The sequence below is a fragment of the Apus apus genome, chromosome 2 (genome assembly GCF_020740795.1).
Source record: "Apus apus isolate bApuApu2 chromosome 2, bApuApu2.pri.cur, whole genome shotgun sequence".
Lineage (NCBI taxonomy): Eukaryota > Metazoa > Chordata > Aves > Apodiformes > Apodidae > Apus > Apus apus.
Genome location: NC_067283.1, coordinates 29,266,080 through 29,286,926, shown reverse-complemented (window position 1 = coordinate 29,286,926; position 20,847 = coordinate 29,266,080). Strand labels below are relative to the sequence as shown.

Below are 20,847 nucleotides of genomic sequence, written 5' to 3'. Positions count from 1 at the left end.
GGCTTGCTCTTTGCTAAAATCTTTGCTTTTCCTTGCTGCAGCATGGTTACAGTGTCATGTTAGAAATAATGTAAAATTATAAATTGTTAAAAATAAAAAACACTATGTGAAGGTTCATGATTTAATTCACCGTCATTTGATTAATCTTGATTCAAATATTGAAGTTGGAAACCGTCAATATAAAGGCAAAATAGTTCCAAATGTTAGTGACATGAAAAAAAGGACAGAAAAATGTATGTAAGTAGGTGTTGCTAAAATACTTATTTTTAGTTCAAATTGTATTCCTTTAAAATTAATAAGTCTTGTGGGAAATATTTAATTTTTTATTGTGCAGGAGAGAGGAGTGAAAATGTCATTGAAAATTAAAATTATCAAATAATCTATTGAAAACTGTAGAAATTATAATACTGTATTGGGAAAACTAGAGATTTAAGGGAAACTATTTCAAAGATCAAGTTTCTGTTATTGTGAAGACAATTTTCATAAGGTTTTCAGAAAGTATTAACTGATGTGTAGGGAAGATACAAATACAAGCAGGGTGAATCCTGTAAAACAGAAAAGCCACGTAATCCAGAAATTTGGGAGATACCATCACTTGTGTGATTATCAGTATCTAAGCCCTTTTAAGCCTTTTTGTATATTATTCCTTGAGCAACATCATTACATTATTTTATTACTTTCTTGTAGATGGAATTTAACAGAGCATACAATAATATTACTGGTACTTTATTCCTAGTGAGTCTATAGACTGCAGGTCTGTTCAGCCCAGAGTTGCACTCTGTGTGGGTAAAGTCTTCAGAGGGCATTAGAGAACACACTCATCATTATCAGTGTGCTCTGCTGTAGCCATAACTGCTATTCCTGTATCTTTTTTTGTTGCAGCACACACTGAAAAACAGGTTCTTTTCCCATTTCTAATGACATAATCTACTCCTTTGACTGGAAATGTGTCTTTTACCATGAATATGACCTTTGGTTATGTTACAGACCTTTAACACACTTAAAGAACTGTTTGACTGTGGTCAGGGATTTATGTTTCAAAAGGGTGAAAGATAACACCATGCCATATTTCACTCTTCTAGCCAAGTTAGCTATTTTAGATTTTTTTAAGTTTGGAGTTTTTTAGTTATATACACCCAATTTGTGTAGATATTTGAAACGGTGATGCAGGTTTCAACTTTTTCTTTCAGGTAGAATAGAAACTAATAAAATTTACAGGTGCTGTGGAGAAAAGCCAGAGTACTTGTCCAAAACCACGTGTGAACCAACTAAGTTTGGTTAGTTGAGCTAGCATAGAGATAGCTGAGTGAAATCTGAACCAGATTTGTCCTTTAATGCATACAAATCCTATAGTTAATGTAGTAAAAATTCTGGGAACCTGAAGTCCTCTAATCCCCAATGACATTTGCTAAATGACCTCTTGTAAGTTTGATTTTCCCTGGGGGAGAAGAGGTGGAGGGAAGCACTTGCATATATACACAATCTAATTCTACAATTGCAAATGCAAACATACTTAAGCAAATCAGGAAGGGAGATCTGGTGTGTTGATTATCTTAATTGAATTGTTTCCCAGATCAGTCAAGAGATCAGAGCTTGTTTATTTATTTTTCTCAAATTCTTTTCTTTATGCAAGTGTAATACGAGTATTTATGCTTTTACTTCCTCTCTGCCCCTTCTTTAAGTTTCTTTTCTTTGGGGCAAAATTTCTTCACTTTTTTCCCCTGTGAAACTATACACTCTACTGGCAGAAGCTTCCTTGGACCAGATTCCCATCACTATATAATGTCTTCTTTTTCAAAATAGACGTCGGTATGCTGTAGTTGGAACATGTTACTATGTGTCTTATTGATGTTCTTTTTCTATTTATTGGCATTCTGTGCATGGATTTACACGTTGTTTTCTTTTGAACACATGATGCAGATCAATTTGGGGAGATAAAAATTCGATACTATATGCAACAGGCTAGCATAGCATATACTGAGGTAGAAAGCTTCCTCAGTCCTTATTGGGCCCAAAGCCCAGGATTAGCAAACAGTACATATTACACAGGGGAGCAGCACAAAGCATGTCATTTTTATGTTAGTAGTTTGAAATTGGCTAAAAACTGATTTGCTGCCCACTATTATGGAGTAGTGTTTCCCAGCAGGATTCTCTGTGTCCCTTGAATCAGTATCATTTATTGTTTTCATTCAGTATTTGCTGAAGGAGAGGTTTTATTTCCACCATAAGGTGCAGTGTTCTTTCAGATCAGTAGAGTATTATACTGTCACTGTCTGTTACACAATAATTCAGTGTTTTCATCACTCAAGCAAGGGTTTATAATCCAGCTACAGAAATTCCCCAGGCCAAAACATGACATTCAGGGAGTTTCAAGGGCAAAAAACATATTTTTAAATCTCATCCTAGTGTTCAATTTGTAAAAGTATAATAAACAGTTCTCAAACTTTGATAGTTTGATTGTTTTTAATTTAGCAACTGTTTCATTTTCAAGATAAACTTATACTTTAAAGAAGTTAAAGATACAATTCTTGGGCATGGGGCATTGAAATTAATTAGCATGTAGGATGAGGTTTCACTTTGGTTTGCAGCATTTAGTAAGATCTTCAGGAAGAAGTCATGCAGTCAGTTCTATGAAATAGAAGGTCCTTTGCCTTCTCCACTAATGACTGCTAGTTATGGTCCTCATCCAGGTAAGATTTCTGGGTTCTGCACTCTCTCTCAGCTTGCATGTAGCTGAATCCATCTTTCCTGTCTTCAGAAATGGCTTTTCTTGTTTTCCTCCTAATCCTGTGACCATTATCTTTCTGCTTACACATTGACAGTCCCCCAACATGCTGTGGAAACTGGTAGGCACTCTTCTGTATGGCTTAAACCCTGAGGGTATCACCTGGTATACCAGGAGCTAATCAGTAAGTACTGCTGTGTTGGCTACAATTCTCTTACCTAATAACAGGCATCCATGAGTGCCCACCTTGTACCATGGTTGAAATGAACATATCCTAACTGGAAGGGACTGTTTGACACTTGCTACTTAACTATGCAGCCAGGGAAGAGGGAGATTGACCTATCTTGGACATCTTCTTGAGTCTTAATTGAGATCTTTCTCTGTTACGTAACAGGGAATTTAGGTGTGTGTTTGTAGAAGGGTTGGATATGCTTATCTCCTCAGTTCCCTCCTCCTCCAGCTCTCCAGTGAGCCACGAACAAGGTGCTGAAATTTAGATGCAGTGATTTGCAATCTAAGTATTGGATAAACCAGTTAAGTTTAGGAAATAAATAAATAAAATTGCTGCATTTTAAAAGGAGATATGGTGACATTAAAAGAATCAGTGTGCCAGAATCCAGTAAGCAGTGTTAGTAAGAGGTGACAGGACATGGAAGATGGAATTGAATGAATGATACAATAATAAGGGCACAGCAGATGGCAGTTCTGGTACTAGGAGTACCGACACGGTTCTCCCTAAGCTGAGAGAACGAAGGGATGAATATGAAGTAAGAAAAAAAGTAAAAGACCAGGAAGTATATGTTATGAATTTTACTAGCAGAAAATACTAGGCTAGAAAATACTGGCACTTTCCAGAGGAAGCAAAGGACAGTATATAAGAAATCTGACATAAATAGTAGGCTATAAAAAAAGGTAATGCACACTTTACCATAGGGAATGGTCATTGTTACTAAGGGTTTGAGCTGGAAGAAGGTGGTTGGTCATTCTGTATCTTCTTACCCTGTTTTTTGCTGTGTAAATAATGGCTACAGTTGCATGTCTGGTACTTAAGAACCTATTGGTACTATTCCTGGTTTATTTCCCTGGAGAGTAATTTGTGAGCAAGGGAGGAGAAGGGAAGGGGATAGTGAGTGTTCCAAATTTCCTCATTTGTTGGCAAATGTGGCTGTACATGCTAAACAGGAATAGTCATTTTTCTCTGTTAGATGGCATATCCACGAATTTGCATCCATTCAGCATGTTTTGGTACTAACCAAGAAGAAGCAGGGAATTTGCAGGTTTTGTTAAATATTCATCCAGATTTGTTTTGAAGGTTTTGCAGGTTTCTTTGTTTTCTTCTTTTCCTTCCTCACCCTGTGTTCAGGTTTGTTTTCTTTTTCAGTATGAAAACATGGAAGAACAATGAGCTAAAGAGGATCATTTGAAATTAGTGTTAAGGAAGTAAAAGAATACCTCAAAAAACTAAATATACATGTAAATCAGCAGGGCCAGATGATGTTCAGTGAAGAGTTTTTAAAGAACTGTCGGAATAAATTGTGATCCACTCGCCGTAATTCCGACAAGTCATTAAGAACAGATGATGTACCGGGGTCTGAAGAAGAGCAAATGGTTTACCAATTAGTTGTAAACTGGCAGATTGGACCACCTGGTCCAGCTGTATCTGAAATGTAGCTCCCTGAAAGTTTTCCTCCCTGAGCTTTCTTCCAAGGCTACTGGGTTCACAGTTTGTAACAAAGAGAAATAACTGAAGATTTTCATGTAACACAGAAAAGAATACACAAACAAAAACAAGCCCCACAAGCCCGATTTGGTCTTTAAACCTGGTTGTATAGTTGCTACTTGTGAAGCTCGTTCTCTTCAGGTAGTTTCCATTTTCATTTTCAAAGGATTTCTTTATACCTTCTTTAACTTATTTGTGACCCTCAGCTGTGCTTTCAGCACAGAATCAAATAAAAGAGATTTAAAAATATAAATGGCCAAAAAGATACTGATGTCAACGATTGGCATTGTCCATCACCTAAAAGAAAAATGCTAAATAAAATGCCTTCAGTTTTTAAATAAGAGGGCTATAAGTATGGGATGTATTACTATTACTGTTCATTTTCAAACATTAATTTATTTCTCTAAGCAAGTGTAAGACAGTCTTAAGCTGGACTGTCTTACACCTAATGTGAAATCAGATTGTAACAGTCACAATTTGGCTAAAATTGAGGAGGATAGTTAGATAAGGAAAGGTAAGATTTTTAATATTAAAATTGGACCAATTATTCTAAATATTGCAATTAAGTGTCTAATTTTTAGGACTTCTGTCAATGTTTAACATTGTTTTTACATGCTTTAAAATTATTGATTTCATTTGTTATGGACAAAAATTGTATTGGGATTTAAAATGTATCAAGGCAAACATAATCTGTAGATTAATCAGCTTTTGTTGCATGGTAGGAAAAAAAAATTTGGTCCAACATGCTTCCATATCCATTCAAGTATATACTTTCAAATGACCAGATAGAGGTCTCTGCTTATCTGTGAAAGCTGGCAAATACCATGCCAAACAGCTGACTAAGATTAATTTTTTTTATCTTCATCCATACAAGAAACTATATGGAGGAATGCATGCAGATTAATTTATATAAGTTCTAATGGAAGATATAAGTTTTTTTTAAAAAAAAAATACAAAAATTGTCATCTACAGGTTTTGTGTATGGCAAAAAGCCATTTAAAAAAAAAAAGCCTGTGTGAGCAGCTGATGTTTGTAGCAAGAGGAAGAGCGAGGACAGGCTTAATTCTGCAACCAGTTTTCACATTGAGTAACATCTGTTCATGTGAATAGTCCTATTGAGCTGCAGGCACACTCACAAGCTCAGAGAAAAGCCATGCTACTGTATACAAGTGGCTTTGTGATGGTCAGCCTAGTAAAAGATCATTGGCATTGTCCAAATGAGCAAGGACTAGGCAGCTTGAAAGAGATGTGAAGCCTGGGTGCCCAATTAATAACTGAATGTCAGGGTTTTCCTTTATGCTATTAATTTCCTTCATAACTGTTCTCATTCACTCATTCATGCCTATTAAAATCCCCATGGATTGAAAAAAATGGTTGTGAACAATAAGCCAGCATTTGCAAGAAGGCTGAGTAACTAAGCTGAAGTGAAGAATGCTTCAAAAGTCAGCCAAGAAAAATCAGTCTGCACTGGGGTGGAGTTTCTGCTGGCCTGGGGAGGGGGCACTGTTTGGTGACACTGCCTCATGCACACGTGTGTATGTTCTCTTTGACAAACCTCCCTTGGGAGACAGCAGTGCAATGCAAAGCATGTAGTTTACATCTTAATCTCTTAGATTAATAGTAGCAATTATTATTTTTTTAATTGTCTCCTCTTGCTTATTATTTATGTATATTCCAGTACCTCCTAAGGAGTCTAATCAGATAGTGGAGTTACAGGGAGCAGAGTACTGCACAAACAACAAAAAAGCAACCCAAGCCCTGGAGAGCTCACAGGCTGCTGCTCAGTGCTTCGTTGATGATCACAGCTGATCATTGATTTCACACGTGAAACCAAAGCTATTGCAAAAATTTTGAGGGAATGTATATAAATAAGGTTTCCCCATTACCGTAAGATTCAGAAGAATCCAGACCTATAGCAACTCCAAACAATTCAATGGATTCAATACGTGCAATTGGATCAGGGTTGTAAATGGAATATGATGGCTTTCCTGAAGTTACTTAGCAGATATATAGTTAGGCTGAATGGAATTCAAAAACCCCTGACTTTTTTCCTTGTATCTTTGTCATTCTGCAATTAATATTTACATAAAAAGAAAATGAATGTAAGTGATAATTTATTACACAACTCATCTGATATTACATCCATTTAGGAGCTCAAGCTACCAAACACATGGTGGTTATTTTAATCCTACAGAACTGGCAGGCTTTGGAGCAGACCCCAAATAAAGATCTATACTTCGTATTATTAGCAGTAGTCATGAGTCCTATGATACAGTTTTAAAATACGGTCCTATTTTGTGAAACAGAAAAAGCAATAGTCAGTCTTTGTTTAGCCTTTACAGCTGAAGTGTTGTGGCAAGAAAATTGTGCAATGGGAGTTAAGCAAAAAAGTAATTTCAGTTTCATAAAGCTTAATTAAATTTTTAACCAACTGCTTTGGCCAGTTATAAGATTAATAATATAGTTGAAAGGGAGTGACAAGTAGTAGAATCAGATAAACATAAAATGTATATAAAATGTTTTTTTGCATAATCCATGTGAAAAATTCTGTGAATTTACTTTCTGAAGTGTTTTATGTACTGACCACAAAAAATAAATTAAAAGAACAATTTTAAGGCTATGGAGCTAGAACTTAAAACAATGGAAAGTGTCAATATTCAGACAGTCTAATCTTAATTCAGTTCTCTTGAGAAGACCACAGTTTTCTGGACTCCATATAGTGTTGTACATTGTATTTTCTATGGTAAGTGCCATGAACTTCAGTGTGTATACTCTGCTTTGGTGATATAAAAAACTGTTTAAGCACTGGGAATCAGCATTGGCAGTGTCATATTCCAAGATATTTTGGAAGAAAACATATGATGGAAAAAAAAAAATCTCACACCTTAGCAATTAACTCTGTTTTCCCTCTCTGATCTCCTTTTGTCTTCCTCTTTGTTTTCGTTTGATTGTTTTTCATGCTATAACCAAAATGACATTGATTAATTTTATTTATTTTTCTTTTAGAGAATACCTTTCCATTTATTAAAAAGATTTAGGAGTGGGTCCAGCTCTCATTACGTCTGAATATGAGTTGGGTCAAACTTTTGTTGAACTTTCTATATGCTTGCTATTGAGGGACCACTTGGTCTTATAGTTAGGTTTTTCTTTCCGTAAATAAGGATGAGGAATATTAGTTGGGTTTTTCAAATACTGACTGGGTAGGGATTTTTCTGCTCTTGCTCATTTATTATTTTGTGTATCTGTTGAATTTTACAATCCATTTGTATCTTAATGAAAATAAAATACCTGGAATACTCAGTTTGTTTTAGCTTTTGGAACAGCTTGGGGTTTTGTTTCTGGTTTTTTTACAAATTCAAAAATAAATAAAAATAGCAACAACTCCTGAATTTTAAACTCAAATTGATTTGGCAGTCCCCTTTATATTAATTGTATACAAAACAGTTGCTTATAAGTAGTCAAAACACTGTTTTTACTTGCACTTTTTAAAGACTTTTTAACTGAACAGTGCCAGAAATTACACGAAGCTGATAACTGCCATACACTGTTACAGATGTTTCAGCTTCTGCAGTAAGGACTCAAATATGATTTTCAAGAACACTGATATTTTTAGCATTTTGTAACTCTAGTGACCATTATCGAGGAAAGGCCATAAGAAATGAGATATTTTAAAAGTAGCAAATGGCAGCTTTTACAGTTATTAAATAAAGCTTTTATTCATGTGCGTTGATGGCACAATTACAGCACGTTCAACCCAACTCTTGAAATACGATTAATATAAGCTGATACTGTAGTTAAATATTTAGGTGATGCACAAGACATTTTTTCTCATTGATTCCTGATACTGTTTTCCTTTTCTGGAAATATCACAAGCTGTTTCACACATACCTATAAACCTGTATGAGCTCCTTTTTCCTTTAATTTCTCCTATTCATATCAGGGAGGATCAAAATTATAATAAATTTTTCATAAGTCTAACATCAATAAATTAATATTTAATGAAATAAGAAAACAGGCATACAGAATAAACTGGTTTTAGCAGCTGTGAATAGCTTTTCATTTAGTGCATGGCACACTTAGCTAGGACTCGACTCAAAGAAATTAGATATATTATAAACAGATGAAAAGAGAACTAGGAGTATGCATGCTTTATAAGGAGGTCTTTTTTTTTTCTTTCTTTCCATTTAATCCATCAGTTTTGAAATCTTCTTTCACTACCTCTGAAGGATTGTCCCTTTTCATTTTAGTCAGCCAAAGAACCTGGGTCTTTATAGCTGCAAAATGTTTGCTCTCAACCAACTGCTGTTTTGTATACTGCTTTCCATCACTAGCAAATATTTTGTTTCTCACTGTTACTCCATGCTTGTCATAACTTGTCAAGGAGCAACATTGTAAAATGTATCCAATTAATCAATTCCTTCTTTGTCTCCTCTGTTCTGATTCCTCCCATGATGTAAGCCTAGAGAGGTGTGCACAGTGCAGAAAACCAGCAAATGGGACTGTGCAGACACAGAAGTCCATCTGTAGGACTCCAGTAGTAGGATCACCTCCTCAGACCTTTACAGCTTTGTGGTAGTATATTGCAAATAATTGACTGGCCGAAATTATTCTAAAGGTGTTTTGAAGTGTGATCACTCCTGAATAATTACAGCTGTTGGCCTAATATAAGATCAGCCATGTCGTTTGTAATCACAGATCCGTGAGGACTCTTAGTCTGTGGTCTCTTCTTACAAGGCAGTGGTTCTGATGTGTCTGTGGTGCTACCTTTTTCTAACTAGTAGGAATGATAATGCACAAAATAACTACAAATGAAGCACATGGGCATATGCATCTGATACCTCAAAACTGCCTAGCACTAGGTGCAAGACTGTCTGTGGATCCAAGGTCTTCAAGGCACACAAAAAGTCATAGCTCAGCAATAGAGCTCAAAAATGAAATGAATTGAGTTTTGCTAATGTATAATAATACTTATTTATTAATTATATTTTAAACCAACCATCCAATTATTTCATTTATGCAGAACTGCAACATGCTTTTGCCAGATGGTGTTTCATATCAGGTCAAAAAATAATGAAGGAATATGATGTTAGAACTGAAGCAAGAAGAAAAGATGAGTAACTAGGGATTGCAAATTCATTATACTTGATTTTTTTTAAAAAAAAAAAAAGTTTGTAATGTTTTTTGAGTCTCTTCCCTGTGGATTTACTTGTATTTATTGCATTTTTGTTGCACCTTGTTATTACTTAGCAAAGATAATTTACAATGTGGTGAAAAAAGCTCCCAATTCCCAGAAAAGTGTAACTTTAAAATAGTTTGTCTTTTCTTTCTTTAGTTATTTATTAGACATATTTAAGAGGTTTAATCAGTGGCTGGAGATGGAAGAAGGTGATTTGAAATTGCCAAGAGAAAGAAATAGTTTTCTACAAAAATTTCTGAATAAATTCTTTCAAAGTGCGATACATCCAGTTGTACTATTGACAACATTTTGTTCCTGTCTTGAATGTAAATATAGGTTTGTTAAAAGTGTTGGACAAATCAAACATGGAGAGCTATGGTTCAGACATGTTAACAGTGTACTAACAAACTTATTCATCCTGCAGTACAAACGCTGTATTCATATTCTGGTATTTCTTTTGTCTTTCCGCATCCCCTCACCCCCCTCCCCAATCTCTTCCCAGTTCTTTCTTCAGAACGGCTTCAGTTTTCATTGCTGTCATGGTGATGGTGATCAGGCCATTGACTTCCACCTGAACTAACATGATCACTGGTAGTTTTTGATTCCTGAAATCTTTGCCTAATTAAGAAATAAAAGACTGAGTCTGAGCCACTTAACAGAAGTCATTATCTCAATGGACTCCATAGGAATTTCACATATTTCAAAGATTATTAGGATTGGACTTCAATGAGTACCTCATAAGTGACTGAATTTACATCTCCTAGTAATCATTTCAGCTTTCAACTCTTTTATGTCATCTAGCAAATATCATCAATATTTCTATGAATAAGGTATGTCCCTTGAACTTGAAATGAAAATGTTCATTTTATTTTGAAGGTTGATTTTTACAAGTGACTTTACATGAAAATACAGAATGCCTTCTTTATAGGTGTTTTGAACAGCTTTAAATAGATAAAAGGTACAATTCTTCCTTTAATGTTCTTTTCCCAGGAAAAAGTGCTCGTTTTCTTTAACCATAAATTTGGAAAATACTAGTAACTCTGGCCTTATGCTTTTAGGAAAAGGAAGATCCAAATAAAATAAAAAATGAGGGGAAGATCCTGGGATGGCAAGATTACAACCTGTCTTTTGCTATGCTAGAATCTAAAGCCAGATGTAATGCACATTCTCTAGTGGAATATAGAGGAAAGAGGAGAAAAAAAATCTAATATATACAGATGCTAACAGTCAAAATTACTCAAGCTGTACTAAAATTTCCTTTGCACCTGGCACTGGAGGTGTTAACCATGCCAGTTCAGTCCCCCAACACAGATGTTGTTGTACCACTTCTTAAGTGTAACGTTTAGGTTTCTGTTTAGCTCAGCATAGCACACGTAAGTACTGTAATCCAAAGACTTCCCATTTATTAGTGCACCTGCATCTTCCACTTTCTTTAATTCCCTTAGTATATTGCATTCCCATTGTGCTGCTGATCATAGTGCAAAGCAGTGATACAGAAAAGAAAATTCAGCTACTATTAACATGCATGAATTACAATGATGAAAAATATTTTTGAAAATCAATCACACATTACATTACACAAGTAAAGCTGAATTTTCAAGTGCCTCAAATATGCAAGTGCTAACCTGTTTGTTGTACACAGCCTTATTTATACTGCTTTATATTTAGTGTTCTGAAATCAGGTACCATAAAGTAGGCCTGAGGTAGGCCTCATCATAGAGGTAGGCCTGAATAAACAGAGTACTTAAGAGTCATGCTTGAAACATGCATGTAGTCCATTTGATATCACTGAATATCCATGCTTAAATGATTTGTTGGGCAGAGATCCTTTAAAAATTTGTCTCATAGTCATTATTTGAATGTAACCTGGAAGTTGAAAATTCAAAAATATTAATGAAAATCTTTTGTCCTTCCAGATAATAACTGTATGTAACAAAAAAGCAACCCTCCCACCTTTACCCAGTGTGTAATTGATTAGTAAAATGAAACAAATCCAGAATGATTATTCCAAATTCTAATTCAATTTGAGGCTCACTCTTTCTGTTTTGTACTGGAGGCAGGACTTTTTGACTTTAAAGGTGTGTTTTCCTTGTGTATCAGTTAACATGATGGAGGATATTAACTCTCCCCATTGCCAAACAAAATATGGCACTTATTGTGCAAGTAGCACATACAATAGAACCAATAACATAAACAACACAACATGTCCTATTATGTCCCACCTAGAATCTCATGCACTAAATAACCCCAGAAGCTTCTCAAGTTCATATCTGAACTGAAAGAGTAATCCTGTATATGTACTATTTCAGTGCACATATAAAAAACAAAACACAAAAAGACAACCAAACAACAATGATCCTGAAGTGTTATCCTATCACAATGCCAGTAAGTAACCAGGAGGCTTGTCCACCCTCTGGAACTCTTTGAATGTAGCTGGTCAGGAATTACAGCAGAATTTCTTTCAGGAGCTCCATTTAAGATGACTACTATTTAGAGCAGGGTTGCCCTATTCAGGTTTAGCATAGTCCAGTCTGGAAACAAGTAAAATGCAAATGCACATGCATTCATACAACTCTTATCTCCTTATCTGTTTTTCATGTGCCTTATCTTTCCATCATTCAGAACAAAAATAAGATTGAAAAATGACAAAGTAAGATAATAATTCCCTTAGTTTTCTAGGTCTCCTGTTTTCATTAACCTCCATAAGGATATGTTTCTTACCAAGTCAAATCTCTCTAAAGACAAATTCAGTAAGGTTCCACGTTTAAGTGTAGATTTTTCAGCTCAGGATCTCAGGATAAGTTAGCTTTGGGCAAGGACTTTACTTCTGTATTTCTCTGATACCTGAAACATTGCAAGCGGTGTTATAGGTGAATAGTATGTGTTCAGATCGGTTTTTAGTAAAAGACTGTGACTTTCGTGTTGTGGCAGTACGTAATAACCAAGTAAATTATAAGCAAATCCAGTTCTGATTGTAAGTCATCTCTTCTTTTTTGGAATGAAAAAAAAGTTTGGGTTTTTTAATTTGATACTGTTCAGGACCAGAGCACTAAAAATAATGTGAGTCTCACTGCTGTAATACTTGTAGCCAACTCTGTTCTTTTTGTCATAGAATCATAGAATGGTTTGGGTTAGAAGGGATCATAAAGATCATCTAGTTCCAGCCCTCCTGCCATGGGCAAGGACACCTTCCACTAGACCAGGTTGCTTCAAGCCCCATCCAACCTGGCCTTGAACACTTCCAGGGATGGGACATCTACAATTTCTCTGGGCTACCTGTGCCAGTGTCTCAGCACTCTCACAGTAAAGAATTTCTTCCTAATATCTAATCTAAATCCACCCTCCATTTTGAAAGCAATTACCCCTCATCTTACCACTACCAACAGAAGTGGCTAAAAGTGATCTATAATACATCTCATTGATTTTCAGGATACTCTACTTAGTTAGGCTCTTGGTTAATACCTAAAAATTGCTTTTCTTCAAACCAGTATCCATTCTACATGCTGTGATCTCCAAACACCACGGAATACTAGCATGTAGAGGAAGCAAATTAAATTCATTCTCATAAAGAAAAAGAGGAATGAGGACCATCTTAGGAGGATTTCTGAGCTCCTGAACCAAAATCACTACCGCTGTAATCAAGAGGAGTTTTTGTACTCGTGTAAATGGAAGATTTCTTGCTGGCAGATAACTAAAAACACTTTGGTGGATAAATATAGGGATAATACCATTATCAGAGTTTGCTACCCTGCAGAAAGGGAGCCTTTATCCCCTGTTAGTACTAGTCCTCTTAGAAATGTAAAAATCAAAGCTGGTTTTCATTGATCAGATTTCTACCTTTCCATCAATATTACTGCGTTTTTCTTTTTCTAGTCTGTGGCATTTTTATAGGCTAATCAAATATCCAATATTACTGGGAGCCATTTAAAGTGAATGCCAGAACTACTAAGGAGTAATTTGAGAATTAGATCTATTTTTGTTAGTTGAAATGATCTTGAGTTGCTCATATTGTACCTGATGCTCAGTAATATGATAGTACCAATACAAATAGAAAGATATCCGGTTTGAAGTTCTTAAATATCTGTTAAATGTGGTGAGCAGCCCAAGCACATTAAAATTCCATTTTCTCCCATACAAGTGTTTGCTGCAGATGACCCCCACTGATCTTAAATATATTTCTGTATCTGTAACTGAATAGAGGTTTTCCGTACAGCATGTTCTAATGGTACGCTGGCCTTTAGCCAACAAGGCACTGAATAAGGCTATTTTTAAAATACAGAAACTGGGAACAGCTGCAGCAATCAAATTTGATAAAAACAGAGAGGAACTTTGCTTTTTTTTTTTTGCCTTTTTTTTTTTTTTTACGGTTTGTCCAAGTTTAGACTCCTTTCATAGAATGGCTTTTGTTCTGTTGGATGAAGGGGGTATAAGAGTAACACTGTGCAATCCTCTTGAACAAATAACTTTTAAAAGAATACAGATTAAAATAATAGGGAGCTTTTTAATGCAGCAGCATGCTCAATGCAATTGTACCTCAAATATTAAAAGACTAAATCTCTTTAAAAAAGAATACATTTTGTCTGCCAAGGTTTGCCATAAAAGACTCATCCATAATGATCTCCCAAACTAGAAGATTGAAACCTCTTGTTTCAGATGTTGAACATCATCTGAACATTGGCATTTGGGAGTAATTTTTGGTGGAAGTTATTTGAGTGCCCTGGATTGAGTTGTTTCGTTGTGGGTTTTTTTATTATTATTTTTATTTTCTTGCTATTAATCTAAAAAGTTCCTATTAAGAACTCTCTTCTCCTTCCCCCTAGTAAGCTGTGGAAAAAAAAAAAAAAAAAAGTTCACTTAAGGAAAAGTTTTACAAAGGCCTTCTGTGCACATTCAAAAGTTTCATAAAATATTTCATTATAAGGACTGATTATTCCTTGTTTGCCCTTCTATTTTTTTTGGAAACTTGTCACTCAGTGATTAATGAGAGTCAGGAGATGATAATACATACCAAAAAATCCATTTCAAAGTAGTAGGCTGAGCTGTATCTGTTAAACGATTCCATCTGAGGATGGAGTCCCTGTGCTGGACTGATGCAAGATACTGGGTGAAATCTGGGCCCCACTGAAGTTAGTAAGAGTTTTCAACAGATACAGGATTCTATTTATTGCATTCATTTTACATGTCAAAAATAGCACCCTTGTTTTCTAACCACATTAAAGCTATTCAGTGCATCATCAATTCAGATGACAGTGCAAAAATGTACTGAATTCTCACATATGCCTATATATGGGTATACATCATGTGTGTATATCCACATAGGTATAAAAAGTCTGCATTTTTGTATGTGTTTATATAGATAAAGTATGTGCTTAATTTAGTATCACTATGTCTGAGTCTCACCAGCGTGAAAATTACAGCAGTGATATATTTTCCTTTCTTCCTACTAAGAGGCAGACTTAGCTTGTTTTGTTCTTTTGTAAAAACAGGGAAAAAAAATGAAGATAAGAGTAAAGACTTGAGAATCAATACTGGCATGAAATAGATGTATGAAGCCACCTGATTTTTAACGTTTACAAGAAAAACAGCAAAACAAAATACTCAAAACTGGGTCACATGCTATAGATGTAGGACTTGAGATATATCCTCAAAGTCCATATCAAAAGGGAGAGCAGACTTTTAAAAGCAGAGGGCTGAATTTCAGGAGTTGCTGTTTTATTTGCTATCTCTACCACAAACTTCACGTGTGATCTTGGCCATGTCAGTTCTGCAAACTCATGTGCTTAACTTTTACATGGGTCTACACACCGTTTGTCCATCTGTGTATGAGAACAAACCTTCTGCAGGGCCTAAACTTGCCTGTGTATAATTTTTACTTTGTAAAATGGACATCATAGTATCATTTTTCCCCAATGCTTTGTCAGTTTTATTTGTCTATATTATACATTCTTGGAGACAAGAGCTGTCTTTTATTATATGTCTGTGAATCAGCCTTGACATCATCTAGGCCTCCAGGTACAACTCATATAAACAATTATAAATGTTAAGGCATATGTTACTTAAGGTAGTCTCTCTAAAGGAAATCATAACAAAAAAAGAGAATGTAGAAATTGCTCTTGAGTTACTGATTTCTTTTAAACAGGAATCTAGAAAAAGCCATTCATTTGAAATCAGAATACTGTGACATTAAACCTATTTTAGCATTTTATACAGCAACAGTATCTATCCCTGCATAAACGGTAACTAATTTTAATACATGCCCTGTTCTAGGAAGATAATGAAGGATTCTTGTGATGCAGAGTATTGAGCTCAGGAGTTTTTCAAGGATCCTCTGGCACCATACCAGTTTTCAAATTCTTATCCAGTATTTTAACTGGAACAAAAAAATTTCCAGTGTGATGATTACTAGGGCTTGATTACATTTAGTAAGCCATGGAGCCCTTTCTCTTTGAAGACAAACTGCTGCCAGAGACAGATTTACCACTGACCAACAGTGGTTTTATGCAAATGTGCCTGAGTGAGTGCAGTAACCCCAAGTTATAATAGAGTCATTCAATCTCTTGCCAGGACAGCAATATTTATATATTGCAAAGATAAATTGGGTTTCAAAACCAGTTCCATTACAGATGGAAAGTTCTCTATGTAAATCAGTATTTCTAATCACACCATGTTTCTTCCCACCCGCTACCCCATTTTGCCTTCCTTGCTTTATCTTCATAGATTAATTCCAAATATGTTTTCTCTTGTGTGTTCACTTTGAATATTGAAGCTTTCAGCTACTGCCAAGCTAATGGATAATGCAGACTCCTCACTACAAAACTTTGAAGTCTCCAAGTGTGTTTCTCCACGCCTTGGGAAAGTATGAGTGTCAACAAGGCCAAGTACTGGGTGCTGCACTTGGGCCACAACCACCCCATGCGACACTAGAGGCCTGGGAAAGAGTGGCAGAAAGTTGTCCAGCAGAAAGGGACCTGGGGGTTCTCATTGATAGGTGGCTGAATGTGAGCCAGCAGTGTGTCTGAGTGGCTAAGAAGGCCAATGGCATCCTGGCTTGCATTAGAAATACTGTGACAAGTGGGACCACGGATGTGATTGTCCCTCTGTACTTGGCATTGGTGAGGCCACACTTCAAATACTGTGTCCAGTTTTGGGCACCTCTATACAGGAGGGACATCAAGGTGCTGGAGCATGTCCAAAGAAGGGCAACAAAGCTGATGAGAAGCCTTGAGAACAAGTCTTACAAGGCTATTTAATTTGAAGAAAAGGCTGAGGGGAGATCTCATTGCACTCTACAACAACCTGAAAGGATGTTGTAAAGAGGTGGGCGCTGGTCTCTTTTCACAAGTCACTGGTGATAAAACAAGAGGGAATGGCCTTAAGCTGTGCCAGGGAAGGTTTAGACTAGACATTAGGAAGAACTTTTTCACTGAAAGGGTTGTCAGACATTGGAACATGCTGCCTAGGGAGGTGATTGAGTCACCATCCCTGGATGTGTTTAAAAGTCATCTAAATGTGGTGCTTGGGAATATGGCTTAGTGCTGGAGCTGGTAGAGTAGGGTTAATGGTTGGACTTGATGATCTTCAAGGTCTTTTCCAACTTAAGTGAGTCTATGATTCTGTGATTCTGTAAGTGCTGTAAAGGGCTTATATCCATGAACAGTATTTTGTCTGTCACTTGTGCAAGTTTCTGTGTGGACTTCTTTCTCCTGCTGCCTGATGGGAAGAAATGGACAGTCATCTCTCTAGTGACTTTATCTCACCATCAGGAATGAGTGCAAGGGGTCAGATGCCCCTCTGCATGCTAGTCACCATCTGCTGACAGCAGCTCTCCCCTGGGAGAGAGCTGGCTTTGTTTACTGACTGGGCTAATATGAGGAGACACGTGAAGTACTTTGGTTTGTGGAAGAGGGCAGGAAAGGCATGGTGCTGTGAAAACATTCCCACACACTCTAATAGCTCATTCACATAGAAAACAATCCAGAGCCTTCAGCTCTTTCACAGAGCTCAAAGTTGAACAAATGGACTCAAGAATCCCAAGGCACCAGTCAAAAAACACTTTCCTAATGCACTAATACTGAGATGCTCTCCATGATAGCTTACCTATGAGACTTCAGCTCTCCTTTAGGCAACTAAATGATCTGGCTAGATTGAAAAGCTGCCCAGTATCCAGTAGCTGTGGTTGTTCCCTGTTAGCTGCTAAATTATTTTTGAAAAATCTAACCTTCAGTTTCCTAAACCTAAACCTTCTAACCCTTGTTATAGTAGGTGAAGCATGACTTGGAGAATTTTATCAGTATAGTCACCAAACTAATCATTTTCTCTTTAGAACAAAACCTGTTAAATGCAGAAGAAAAACAATATGCCTAAAGAGGGATTAATTTACTTTCTCAATAGTTGGGAAAGGCACATACAGATACACACAAGTAACTGTAGACTATAACTTGAGTATTGAAAAGAAGCGACTTTCTGAATTAGGTCTCAAACACAGTTGGGATACATGTCATGGAAAAGCTATTTTAAGTGATGAATGACATTTAGTTAACAGCAGCATTCATTATTCTGGTCTACAATGTATAAGAAGATGAAATGAACAGTGATACCAGGTCAGCTCACAAGTTCATGTAGCTCAGTATCTGACCTCTAACACAAACCTGTATTATATGATTAGAAATAAAGCATAACAGAGCAAATTAAAGTGATTCTTCCGTTAAGTTACCCTACCAAATATGTATCAATTTGTGATTTAGGGAATTTTGAATTCTAGTACGGCATCATGGTAAAACAAAGTATTATGTAAAAAGGATTTCCTGTTTGTTCTAGAAGTGCTATGAAACTCCTTAGTCCTTGCATTTTGAGAAATACTTAATAACAATACTGTCGTCACCTACTCCATGACGCTCATCATTTTCTCATCTTTCCTTCATTCATCTCTTTACTTCCTGAAGAGTCCTAGTCTAAATTATTTTCATAGAGAAGCCACTCCATATTTGTTACCATGTTTGTTGCTCTGTCATTTCCAGTTATTTAATATCTCCCATTCATTGCTGAGTAGACTGGAACTACAAACTCCATACTGTATGGATATACCAGTCATAATATTTGTTGATATTTGATCACTATTGAGGATTGAAATAATATTTTCATAGACGTAGCCATAGTAATTCCATAATCTTAATTCCTGCATGAGAATATTAATTGTAGCCCAGTAAAATATATATGCATGTATATATAGACATATACACACAGACACACACAGCCCATATTTATTTTGAAATGTGATACATATGGATATAATAATCTGCATGTCTGTCATTAGCTCTGTTATATCTTAACTCTGTTTCCCCTCATGGGCATTAAGTTACATGTATTCAATTTTCTGCTTTCATATAGCCCCATTACTCAGTAGTGTGAAATTCCTAAACAGTTTTTTATAGTTGGATTTTGTCTTCGTTTAATTCTCAGTAACTCGCTGTCTTCTTCTGTTTCCAGATTATTTAGGGGTATATGTTGAGCAGTATAGTTGCCGCTTAGATCCTTCTGAGAAATCAGTTATAACCCTCTACCAGAATGAAGAATGACTTCCCCTTTCCTAACTTCTACTTCAACAGAAGACCTGATCTCTTTTAATAGAGCTTCATCTCTTTCAGAGTCCTTGGTGGGAAACTTTTAAGAACAAATGTAATCCATTCATTGACATCTTGACCCTGCCAATAAAAATTCAACCAGTGTACCTATAGCGATGTAACATCTTTGAAGAGTGGGACTAAAATATACACACCCCCTTTTCCACATTTACTCAGTCGGAGTTCTTGTCAAAGTTAATACAGCTTAAGAATTTGTTGAAATGGATATGACTATCCAAAAGTATCAGGTCAAATATGTTAACAAGAGCAGGAGCACAAACTTACGCTAAGTTGAAAAATGCGTGTAACATTTGCTTTAGTTTTTACTGCTTCTGAAGGAAGGTTGTGTCTAATTTAAACTTGATTCTAAAAATATTTGTATTTGGCCTGAAATAACCCTACTCTGAGAATGGGCCCCTGCAAATGTGACGTTTTTGAAAAGGTTTCACTTTCTTGATACAGAAGTGTATTTTTCAGTTCCATCTTCCAATGTTTAATATACTACTTTTTCTTGAAAAGTGTGGTATAGACCAAAGGGCAGGATTTGGCCCTTAGTTACCTGCTGTTACTGGCATTAATCTCACAGCTATTGAAAAATGATGCATCAAATTTATATCACTGCAAATGTCACTATTCTGAATCTTGCATATGTTGCCTGAGCTGTCAGTAACAAAAATCTGTTCATAATTATTCTCCAGTTTAAAAAATAATAGCTTTCTCATAATCTAGCAAGTAGGAAATGGATATTTTCTTTGGCTGGAACAATTTTAATTATTTGGTACCTCTATAAATTCTGTGTGCCTTTATAATATAATAGCTTTTGCAAATGAGTAGTACTTTTCCTTTTAAATCCCTGTGGCTATTAAGAAAAGCAGAATTTTTTTTGAATTTGAATTAAGTGTTAAAGTGACTAACTTAAGGAAAACATTTTAGGATAAAACAAATTCAGCAGAAAACCAGACATACAAAAATAGGATTACATGTTTTACAAGGACGCAAACTATAAAAACCTGTAGTTAAATTTAATCATATTGTATATTTTAAACTTTTGTTCATCTTATTGTTTTTCCATAACGGGGTATATTAGGGTTTACATTTTCCTCAGTGATCCTAAACAGAACTGATTTCACTGTGATGAGAAAATGAAAATAGCAAAGAATATTAAGAAAGTATAAGAAGAAAAATTAAGACTTTGGATAATATCAGATTTTCTGGTTGGAAGCAGAATAGTCCAGACTACAAACCCTATTTCCTTTTAATATTTATTTATATTTTTCTTACCCTTATCACAATACTTCTTTCAGTTAATTACCTTCATACAAAGCCCAAAGAAGTGAACAGAAGAGATTCCCTTTGAAACTTTGGACTAGTCTCATAGATATGATAATTAGCATGACATTCTACCTTCATTAGAGGTTGAAGGGTTTAAAATATACAATAAGTAATGTGCTCTCGTTTCTTTGTTTTTTCACTGTGATAATAGAGTCTTAACATTTTAGGTCATTGTTGTGAGTAGTGTACCTTTTGGAAACAAGGATATTAACAGCTAATCTATAAAACACAAATGATATACAGCTAAAAAAATAATTATTTTTCTTCTCCATCT

The 20,847-nt window shown here is 35.7% G+C and overlaps 1 protein-coding gene across 7 annotated transcripts in view; it reads left to right on the top strand.

Annotated features, from left to right (window-relative positions):
• The window catches only part of DGKB (diacylglycerol kinase beta), a 356,804-nt gene that overhangs the window by 321,432 nt on the left and 14,525 nt on the right, over window positions 1-20,847 (top strand). The window lies entirely within an intron of this gene.